Here is a 10,792-nt window from a genome sequence, read left to right as displayed (position 1 = left end):
TACTAGTTTGCAGAGCGCAATAACTTAAGAATCATGAATACCTTCTTCAGCAAAGGGAAGAACCGGAAATAGACATGGAAAAGTCCTAACGGAGAGACTAAAAATGAAATCGACTTCATAATGTGTTCAACCCCCGCCATTATGCAAGATGTAGGGGTAATCGGGAAAGTGCGATGCAGTGACCACAGGATGGTGAGGTCCCGAATTAGCCTAAATCTGAAGAAGGAACACAACAGATTAGTAAGAAAGAAACCCATCAACGAATTGGTGGTGAGGGGGAAGGCAGAAGAGTTCAGGATCTCGCTACAGAATAGGTATTCAGCTCTAACTGAGGATGGCGACATTACCCTAGAGGCAAGGAACAATAATTTCAAACATATAATTACTGAGTGCGCGGTAGAAGTAGGCGGTAGGTGAGTTAGAGAGGATACCGGTAAGCTGTCTAAGGAGACAAAAGATTTGATTAAGAAACGCCAGAGTATGAAAGCTTTCAATCCAACAGACCAGATCGAATTGGCCGAGATAATAAAGCTAATCAATAAGCGCAAGGTGGCCGATATAAGGAAGTATAACATGGAGAAAATTGAGCATGCTGTAAAGAACGGGGGAAGCCTTAAAGCGGTAAAGAAGAAATTGGGCACAGGCAAAAACCAGATGTATGCGATAAGGGACAAGGCGGGCAACGTCATCACTAATATGGAAAAGATAGTCAAAGTAGCCGAGGAGTTCTATACAGATCTCTACAGTAGCCAAAGTAGTCAGGACCGTAATGAGATTGGCGGAAGGGAAAAACAGACGTTCCACCAGTGACGAAGGACGAGGTCAAGAAAGCACTAGAAACTATGAAAAGGGGGAAATCAGCTGGAGAGGATCAGATAACTACAAATTTGCTGAAGGACGGGGGGGATATCGTGCTAGAAAAACTGGCCACCCTGTATACGCAGTGCCTGGTGTCATCGACGGTACCGGAACCATGGAAGAATGCGAACATCATCCTCATTCACAAGAAAGGGGACTCTAAGGACCTTAAAAATTACAGACCAATCAGCTTGCTGTCTGTTACATATAAGGTATTTACTAAGGTAATCGCTAATAGAATCAGGACAACCTTAGATTGCAATCAAGCAAAGGATCAAGCAGGGTTTCGGAAACAGTACTCTACTATCGATCATATCCATACCATCAATCAGGTGATAGAAAAATGCCCGGAATATAACCAGCCCTTATACATAGCATTCATTGATTACGAAAAAGCATTTGACTATAGTGCATCTGGCACCACTCCGGATTCCCATGAATCATTTATGATAGTTAAGAGCTGATCTTGGGCTTCGTCGCTAAGATTTTTGAGCTCCTGCCATGTTACTCCGTCGTGTCCCGGAGCCGATTTCGGTTTGCCGTGGACTAATGCTGCCAATAGCTCGCCAAATGTAAATGGTTTTTCAAGTTCCATCACTGTGTTGTCAATCGTGATCGCCGGCAATGGTGGCGTGGGTATCTCAGAAGCATGCCGGAAGAACGTGTGGATCACCTTTTCCTCGAGTGCAGCTGGGTTCTCGCGCAGGAACAGCTCTGCCAGTGGTGGTGCGCTTTTCTTTTTCCCCAGCAGACTTCGTAGAATTCCCCACAGCTTTTTAAGGCCGGGTTTGCGTCCGAGCGTCGCACAAGTGCTGTGCCATGAATCTGTTTCGAGCTGTTGTTGGTACTCCTTGATGAGTCGATATTGGCGCTTAAGGCTCATGAGATCCCGGTGGCGCTTTCCTTTATACCTGTATTGTTGCGTAAGGATATTGACCTTTCGCCACAAGTTGGCAAGGTGCCTATCCATGTGTGTGGTAGTGTCGTCACATATTATTGTGTCTCGGGACCATGGCCGTGCTTCCGCAACCATGGCACTGAATTGCGCGAAGTCCATGAAGTTGCCGCCAGTGGCTGTCCGAAACTTTTCCCAGTCGATGGTAACCGTTTGCCTTTTTTCACGAATCTTTTTTCGGTTAAGGGTGATCAAAATTGGTAAATGGTCGCTTCCCCATGTTGTCTGTTCGACTTCCCATTGCCTGATGAATCCTGGTGTGGCCAACGTCAGGTCTGGTGTCGTATCTCGTTGTCGGGCGTGTAGTCCTATGCGTGTTGGTGTGTCCGGGGTGTTGTATATGTATAGACCAGACATTTCTACAGTGTCGTGCAGCATGCGTCCCCTTGGGTCAGCTGTGGCGTAGCCCCATGTCGGGTGCTTAGCATTGAAGTCTCCTCCCACCAGGATGGGGAGGCTTCCTGACAGGGCCAGGACTTTGGCGAGCCACTCGTATGAGTCGGTATTATGACTGCCAGTAAGAGGCCTATAATACACGGAGACTGCCACCATGGGCCGCTGCCCAGGAGGACATATTTTAACAGCGATTACTTCTCTGAACTCATTACTTAGATCAGGAATTTGTAATTCGGTTGTTGTACATTCGTTTCTGACAAGGAGAGCAGCTTGACCCTGTGCATGTTGGTTTCCTCTGTTCTGGTGAAGTATGGTAGGCTGTTGAAATGTACGGTAACCCCGAATAGTGCAAGGTCCTCTTGTTTCTTGCAAAAGGATGACCAGAGGCTTCAATTTTCTGACTTGTTCCCTTAGGGTAGGTCCAGTCTGCGTGAAACTTCTGCAGTTCCATTGTAGACATATTGATCTCATTCTTATTGCGCCTCTGCGGGCTTACGTCTTTTTGGCTCATCGTTCTGGCGTTGGATGCTTTTGTGCAACTCTATAAAAATTGCTTCAATCTGAGTCTGTATCGCGTTTGTTATCGTTTGAAACTCATCCCGCAGGCTTTTTTCTAGACGCTGTGTCTCGTTGTGTCGCTCTTGCCTCATGATGCTCAGCATTTGCGCATACGCCGAGTCTTGTGCGGTAAGTGCCTTTGTCGTCTGATGAGTCTTTGGCGTTTGAGTCAGTGATGTTTCGGTATGTTGGTGCTTTATGGAGTTTGCAGTTGTTTTACGACTGGACGACCGTCCGGCCCGGCTTTTCGAACGCACGCGTTGCATCCGCCCAGTGGGCGAGGCTGAAGCATGTTGCCGCTGCGTCTGAGATGCACGAACGTCTTGTTCCGGTGGTAGCCTTGCAAGGACTTTCTCCAGCATTTCTCTAAGTTGCTGATTTTCTTTTCGCAACTCTTCCAGTTGTTGTTGGTAAACAGGGGGCAGCGCAGTTTCTGTCGACGAGTTCTGTCGCGCCTTGTCTGCCCATGTAACTTCTCCCTTAACTGCATCAGGGTTCTGCTTATTTTCTTTAGGCTCTTTTGGTACACGACTAGGACAAGCCGAATTGATTGAAATGTGGCCCGGTTTCTGGCAGGCGACGCAGAATAACTCTTGATCGCATTCTGTGTCTTTAGAGCGCAGCCATCCGCACTCCTTACAAACTTCTTCTGCTGGACAATACCTAGCAATATGTCCCAGTCCGTGGCAGTTATAGCAGGCAATAATTTTCGGTCTGTACTCGTAGACCCTTGTGATTTCGTAATCAAAAACTACACTTTTGGGTAGCTGCTCTGTATCGAATTTTAACAGCAGCATGTTTGTCTTTCCTAGGAGACGCGCGTCAAGAATAGTTGCAGTTTCACATCTTAGGTGGTCCTTGATGTACTCAATGGTTTGACCAGGACGCACCTTGATAACGCCCCGACTTTTTTCCTCGCCTCGTGTTGGCGTTCGTTCAATCGTGACCTCGTACGTGCAGACGCGTCCGTTCACTTTTCCGGCCAGTCGCGTTAATGCGGTGAGCCTATTTGCGTGTTCCTCATCTCTAACAGTGACCTTGACGCGATTTGCTACCACATCGTAGCGGAAAGCAGCCAAATCTGCCAATTCCCAACTTTTTGCGGTCATTTCTAACGCCTCTGTAATAGCTTGTTTAGGTATATCATGCACATGTACTCGGTTGAGTGGCCTGATCGAGAGTGGAAAGAGAGGTCGACTTACCCGTTCAAGACGAAGCTGTTCAGGCTTCACTTTCCTTTGAGGTTTCCGTTTCTTGATTAATTTCCAGTCGCCGTAGTCGCCGACGTTCTCACTTTCATCTTCGGTGTCCATTTGGTCGCTTGCGTGCTGCTCCTTAGTCTTAGTGAGTCCCACAGAAAGACCACTCTCAGCGTCCGCGTTCGGCAGCTGATGCGTTCCGTCCTCTTCATCGCGCGTTGGGCGTCGGAACGCCTTTTCTTGGAGGCTGCTTTCAGTTTTTTTGGTGCCTACACTTTTTGATGAACCCACAGCTCCCGCACTTGCGCCACTCGGGTGTGAGCGAACCGACGCCGGCTTCGGCATGGTGCGTCCTGAAAGCCCGGCCGGGGCAGCAGCTGAGCTGCGTCTGGGTGTTGTTAGGGTTAGCAGTCTGTCGCAGAAAACGTTGTTGCAGGCGGAAAAACGATGACTTCAGATCTACGAAAATCACTCCGCACTCACCGGAGGTACTCACTGGGTCATTGTCCTTTGTTTTGTACACAAAAGAGCAATATTTCCGCACACAGTTCAAAAAAACGGACTAAAAAAGAACGAAAGCAAAAGATCGCGAACACACTGAATCGGCGCTCATTCTCCTACTCTCTCCCCTATCGCGCCCTTTACTGAGCAGCGCGCCTCTAGAAAATATAAAAGAACCACGAGCATCATGAACGTGACGTGTACGCTACGTCACTCATGTGTCACATGATTGCGCACCGAGGGTCTGCAAAAATATCCTCCCTTCTGGTTTCGGCGGCTTCCGGCACCTTGGCGCCTGGCTGCGTGCAAGGTGATGCGTACCTGACGTCGCTGGGTGCACCAAGCTGGTAGATAGTACATAAATGTCATGCGAATTCGCATAGTATGTGTAGGTGATACAATATGTTTAATTTAACTACCTAGCTAATTTACTGCGTGTCCATTTACAGAACGTGTCGACAAACCAGTGAACCGTCGGCGCGTTGCCTTTTTTATAAAATCAATTCCCTCTCTAAACGCTCTTTGTCGACACAACAAGAGGAATTAGTATACAACAGTTGCATCTTGCCTCTACTCACCTATGGGGCTGAAACGTGGAGGCTAACCAAGAGAGTTCTACTTAAGTTGAGGACAACCCAGAGGGCTATGGAACGAAAAATGGTAGGGGTAACATTAAGATATAGGAAGCGTGCACAGTGGGTCAGAGAAATAACTCAAGTTACCGACATTCTAGTGGAAATTAAGAAGAAGAAATGGACATGGGCAGGACATGTAGTGCGAAGAGAGGATAACCGATGGTCGCTGAGGGTAAAAAACTGGATTTCAAGGGAAGGAAAGCGTAGCAGGGGGTGGCAGAAAGTTAGGTGGGTGGATGAGATTAAGAAGTTCGCAGGGGTCAAGTGGATGCAACTAGCACAGAACCGGGTTAAGTGGAGAAATATGGGAGAGGCCTTCGCCCTGCAGTGGGTATAGTCAGGCTGATGATGATGATAGAAGCTGGCCGGGGTCGGTTGATCATTGCTGCTAAAACCTGACGCAAGACTCCAAACTAGAGCTCCAAATGTCTAGAGACAATCTCGTCATTGTAAACATGAATCGCACAGTCAGGTATTCAAGGAAAGCCAGTGCATGTATAGCTGAGAGTTGTGGGATTCTCTACGGGGCTGCGGCTCCGCTCTCAGAGCAAACAGCGCTCCGCTAGCTCAGACCACAGTGGTGGCCCCCAAGAACAACACGAACACCGAGGACCAAAGGGTAACCGGTTTAATTGTTTTCCTCAGTCGCGCACGCGCGATCAAGCAATTCACTTCACCTGGTTCCAGTCTTTTCCGGACGCGTCCGCACTGCTGGCCCGTCCGGTCCGGTCTGTTTTCGAAGAGGTGCGTTCTTGTTCATCTCCAGCTCGAGTCTAGCTGGCGGGCCTCCGTCTGCGAGCTCCGGGATTGCGCTGGGAGGGTCGAAGTGCAATAGCATTTCCTCGCCCTCCCGCTTGTGATATATTCGTTCGAGCTTGAATGCAAGCTTCTCCAAGAACGAACTCGAATGCGAGCTGTTGCGGGAACCACTGTATGACTGCGCAGCCACTGGGCTGCCAGACTAAACATCACCTTCGCCGTTCATCGCCGCCTGAACGCAGACAGCGTGGCCCATGCGCCCGGAGTTCCGGTGTCATAAATAAGGCCAGTCGGCGGGCTAGGTCCCTCTGAACGTGCTCAGAACAGGCTTCGCGTAAAGAACACTGCCGGCTTGTGTATCGACACGCGCCGGATAAACACGAGACCTCTCGTGCCCTCGCGGTTGACATTAGGCGACTTCGCCTACCTTCCGCACTGTAACATCGCGGAAAGGACTGCCTTCCCTTGCATGTGCTTGCGCTCGAACTCGCGCGTCTGGCGTTCCTCCTTCAACAGCTCGAATGCGAACTGTGCAAGCAAGGACCGTGTTTGAGGCCTGCATGTGCGCTCTCACGCATGCGGCCTCAACGATTTCGCTGGCTGCGGGTGTTATAGCCATGTCGGTTGAGACTGCTCTCAGCATCGCCCGCCTCGGCGCTCTCCGGAGCGAGAGGCGTTTCCGCTTCCGCAGCATCTCTCTGGAAATACTGCTTCAGCTCTCCCACATGAATGGGTCCGCTTATTCGGCCCGAGTGCGGGTCTTTCAGTCGGTAAATCAGCCGCGACTGTTTCTCTGCGATCACAAAAGGCCCGGCCCATCGGGGCGCAAGGCCGGCCGCGAATCCCGCGGATGCATCGCTGAGAACATGATTTCGCCTCAGAACCGTGTCTCCCAACTGGAACTCAAGGTCCCTGTGGGCTTGGTCGTAGCTCGCCTTTTGGCTTGCCCTGGCCTTCTCACGGCTGCGGATCGCCTCCTTAATGGCATTGGCCAAACGCTCTCGTAATCGCCGTGCGTAGTCGTCGACATTGGCCTCGACTTTGCGAACATAGTCCGACCGATGGGTCAGAACCGTGTCCGTTGACGTGTTCAGCTGCCTGCCAAACATGAGAAAAGCCGGCGTGAAGCCGGTCGAGCGATTTACACTCGTGCGCAGAGCGAAGGATATGGCGTCCAAGTGCTCATCCCAATCATTATGCGACCGCGCATATGCGCCCAGGAGCGGCTTGATATCCCGATTGCGGCGCTCGCTCACGTTGGACTGGGGATGATAGCACGTGGTTTTCTGCTGCCGTACACCCATTGCCGCGCACGTATCACGAAACACCTTCGACGTGAAATACGTGGCGTTGTCGGTTATCAGTCGCTCTGGAAAGCCAAAACGACAAAACACCTCCGACAGCTTTCCCAAGATCTCCCGAGCAGTAGCTTTCCGCAGCGGGTACAGTTCAGCGAAAGCGCTGAAATGGCACGTAACGACGAGCACGTATTTGTACCCCTTTTTGCTGCGCGGCAGCGGCCCCATCAAATCGCACGCCAGGATTTGCCATGACTTCGTGCTTATGATGGGCTGGAGTAAGCCAGGTGGTTTGCCACCTCGAGGCTTCCTCTCTTGGCAGGTGTGGCATGTTCGCACGTAACGACATACGTTAGCCTTCATTCCGGGCCAGGTAGCGAACCGACAAAGCTTCCGCCATGCCTTTGGGGCGCTCCCGTGACCGTCGGCGTCGTGATAGTGCCGCATAGCGGTGCGGCGCAGTTTGCGCGGAATCACAACTTTAAAGCACTCACTGGAGGCTTCTTTGTCTGGCACGTATTTTAGCAAAGCTCCTTCACAGTCCAGCAGGAAGTTCTCCAAGTCACTCGTAGCAATACCAGCTACACTAGAGTTAGCGCCAACCACACTACCAGTGGCTTCACAGCGCAATTTGGCCTGAGTTGTCAGAGCATCCGTCTCTTCACTAAGACAATTAACTCCTGACAGTACGAGTCTTCCTGCTGAGCTCTGAGAAGCTCTTCCCTGCTGAACGCAACTTCGAGGGGGACTACTGCTCCCACAAAGCGCACGTGCTTTCGGGGCTCCGCAGGCGGGGTGCTGCCCGCTGCGCGCTCCCTACGCAGAGGGGGAGACAGCTGCCCTTCCGTCTCCTCCTCGTCTTTGCCTGTCGGTTGGTGTCAGTGACCGGCGCCCGTGACAGCGCGTCCGCGACTGCATTGGCAGTCCCTTTTTGTAGCGCACTTCGAACTCGAAGCGTTGTAGTGTCAGGGCCCACCGCGCAAGCCGACCGCTGGGCTCGCGCAGGCGTTTCAGCCATGTTAAGGCCATGCGGTCGGTCTCGACCGTGAACCTTGTTCCTTCTACGTACATTTCGAAACGTCGCAGTGCGTAGATAATGGCCAAACATTCCTTTTCCGTCGCTGAGTAATTGCGTTCTGCCGGCGAGAGCGCGCGGCTCGCAAACGACACTGGTCGCAGTGATCCCCATCCATCTGGAGGAGTACAGCGCCCACTCCGATATCACAGGCATCGGTCTGGATAACGAATGGCTTGTTTAGGTCAGGCAGCTTCAGAGCTGCTGTCTCAGCGATGGCGTGCGAGAGCTGGCGAAAGCTCCTTTCCTGCTCATCTCCCCATTGCCAACGGGAAGACTTTCTTAGCAATCGTGCCAAGGGCGCTTGCAGGCGCACACAGTTTGGAATGAACTGTCGGTAGTATCCCACCATACCTAGATATCGGCGAACAGCGCTGACATCTGTAGGCGCAGGAAACTCCAGGATCGCCCGAAGTTTCTCTGGATCAGGAGACACCTGCCCCCGTTCAACTCGATATCCAAGCAAGCTCACCTGAGCCTGGCATATCTGCGCCTTTGCGGGATTGAGCGTAAGGCCAGCGGACCTGAGCTTTCCCAGAACGTCTCTGAGGTGATCGAGGTGTTCCTCGAATGTGTGGGAATAGACGATCACATCGTCCAGGTAGGCGAGGGCGTGCTGCCATCGGGCATCGCCGAGTACGCGGTCCATTAGTCTCTGGAATGTGCTCGGAGCGCCGGACAATCCAAAGGGCATTCTTTTCAAGTGGAAAGGCCCTCTGTGACATGAGAACGCCGTTTTGTACTCATCGCCTGGTCGCATTTCGACCTGCAGATACCCCTTGCTGGCGTCAAGTATCGAAAAGAACTGAGCGCCGCCAAGATTGGAAACAATCTGGTCTATTCTCGGAAAGCGGTATGCGTCTTTCTCCGTGACCTCGTTCAGATGCCGATAGTCCACGCACAAACGCCAAGTGCGGTCTTTCTTTGGAACGAGCACCACTGGGCACCCCCATGGACTTTGAGAACGGCATATAAGACCAGCATCGAGCAACTCCTGGAGAGCCTCATCGATCGCTTGCCTTTTAGCAGCGCTGACGGGCCTTGGGTTACATTTCCAGGGCAGCGCGTCACCCGTATTTATGCGGTGCTGCACCAGATTGGTACATCCCGGCTGGTCTGTGAACATCTCGTCAAAGTTGTGTAGCAACGACAAGAGTCGGTCACGTTGGTGCTCTGTCAGCGCACCGGCATCGGCCAGCAATCTCTGCATTTTCTTTTCCGAATGCGGATGAAAAGCGTGCTGACAGGCCGCCGCTGCCGATCGCGGCAGCTGACACGGAAACCCACTGTCTCTTTTTCCGCCGGCAGTGGCCGGGGTTGTATGCGTTTTCTTCTCCGACTGCGGAGAGAGCATTGAGACGGGCCGCCCTAACCGAGCTCGGTCGGGGGGGCGAACAGCGCTCATAGGAGGTATGCCTCCCGTCTGCGAGCGGATCGGCCATGCGCGTTAACAACGACTGCGTTGTAACCGGCGGTTCGGCGAATGGCCTGAGCGGGGCACATGGGCTCTCCCGATAACCCCCACTGGCGATATCGATCACCAGTCCAGTTTTAGCCAAGAACTCTCGGCCTAGGATAATTGGTACTGTCAGGCCAGGCAGGTGAACAAAACGCATTCTGCGTACACGCTTAGCGAAGCGCACTACGAGGCGAATGTCCCCGCAGGAGCGCACCTCTCCGCTAGCGAGCAGGAGGGGCGTTGTTCGCTGTCGCATCCGAACGGACCGCCGTCGGAGCTGGGAAACGACCGCGTCTCCAATGAGCGAAATGCTTGCACCCGTGTCCAGCAGTGCCTTAAATGTTGCTCCCGCTACGGCGAGGTCAACAAAAGGCGCTGGCGTGTTAGTTGGCTCTCCAACTTTGAATGCGGACGTGACGGATACAGGCTTCCGAGCGCTTTCAGCCTCCGCCGGTGCTGCTACCGGCGGCCTGCCTCATTTCCCGATCTCGAGGGGCAGTTTCTGGCTATGTGACCAGTTTGGCCACAGCTAAAGCAGCGCACAGATCGCCATGCTTGTTGCTGCGACGCTCGGCGGGATTCAGAGGCACCCCGACCGTCTGGCCGTATGCGGCCCTCCGGGGGTGCGTTCTGAGTAGGTGCGGACTTTCGCGGCTGAACCCCGGTGAACTCACGGGGGTTGAAATCAGCACTGCGCAACCGGTACCCAAAGGGATCCAGGGCGCGATCCGATACTTCGAGCGGCAACGGCTCACTCGTGATCCCACTTGCCTCAGGAGTGTACTCACTCCTTACAGGCACACCTCGGCTCTAGTGATTCTCTAGCCGGTGGCGGGGGCCGGTATTTACGGGCCGCAGAAATCTAAGCCTGGACTCTGCGAGCTTCAATGGCAAGCTCGTTCAGGTCGCTGCATCGGCAGCTGCTCAAGTAAAGGGCAAATGTGGGGTGGCACTGGCGCAGGACGCGTTCCACTCGCTCCGAATGCGAAGCTTCCGTGTCGGCGTACTCGTACAATTCCTGCATCGCTCGTACGAACTCTACAAGCGATTCATCAGGTGCCTGTGTCCGGAGCTCCAGTTCTCGCCGCATTCGCTGCTT

The sequence above is a fragment of the Amblyomma maculatum genome, chromosome 1 (assembly GCF_055883805.1).
Source record: "Amblyomma maculatum isolate TAMU_Amacu chromosome 1, ASM5588380v1, whole genome shotgun sequence".
NCBI lineage: Eukaryota > Metazoa > Arthropoda > Arachnida > Ixodida > Ixodidae > Amblyomma > Amblyomma maculatum.
This window is presented reverse-complemented; position numbering follows the sequence as displayed.